General features: G+C 57.8%; 1 protein-coding gene across 1 annotated transcript in view; it reads left to right on the plus strand.

Moving 5' to 3' along the window:
• The window catches only part of CTNNBL1 (catenin beta like 1), a 55,941-nt gene that overhangs the window by 54,201 nt on the left and 924 nt on the right, over positions 1-816 (plus strand). The gene's annotated exons all lie outside the window — the stretch shown is intronic.

Consider the following 816-nt stretch of genomic DNA (forward strand, 5'->3'; position numbering starts at 1 on the left):
GCGGGTGCCGGTCCGTGATGGGAGACCCTGAGCTCTGCGCTGGCCCTTTCTGCTGGGAAGGTAACCCCGTCTCTGCCGCAGTGGGGTTTGTCTCCTGCCAGAAGCAGGGGCAGGTTTTGATCCCCGGGCGCTGGGTGCAAACGGCAGCAGAGCCGGCGCCGGGCGGCTGCGGCCTTGCCCATACGCAATCAGCCAGCACGTAGGGAGCTATGACAGATCTGTCAGCTTGCCGCTGCCTTTGCAAGTGTGGTGGAGGGTTTGGTTTCTCCTCCACCCGAGGGAAGGGTTCCCTGTGCCGGTCGCCCTTCCCCAGGGCAGCGAGGAGGCCAGGTTCACCTGCAGCAAACCTCAGCGTCACCCGCCTGCTCCTGTTCCCGGTACCGTAGCAGTTTATAAATATTAAAGGGATTTCTCCCAGAGGCCCTGGCAAAGAACTCTGCTGCTTGTACCTGGAGAGAGAGCGTGCGGGAGGGACGGCTCCCGCATCAGCGAACTTCTCCCTGTCCTCGCTCCTTTCTCCACTCTTATAATGCAGGCTTTGATGGAGCTCGGGAGCGTGTAGCTGTGCTGAGCGTATAAATATTAAAGCAAACTTTCCGCAGCAAGTTGCCGTTCAGGTGCTGAATACAAGCTGCTGTTTGTTTAGGAAGAAGGGGAAGAATGGGAGAAGGCGGAGGCTGGCACGCGCTGTCTAACCAGGCAGCCTGCTCCCGATTGAGATTTGTTCAGCTCTTCGCCTTCACAGCTCAAAACCTGCTTTTCATTTTTCCTTTTTAAGCCGCCTTTGAATATGCAGGCTCTGGTGGCAGGCAGGAG

This window comes from Egretta garzetta, unplaced genomic scaffold (genome assembly GCF_000687185.1).
Source record: "Egretta garzetta isolate BGI_Z169 unplaced genomic scaffold, ASM68718v1 scaffold1818, whole genome shotgun sequence".
Classification (NCBI taxonomy): Eukaryota; Metazoa; Chordata; class Aves; order Pelecaniformes; family Ardeidae; genus Egretta; species Egretta garzetta.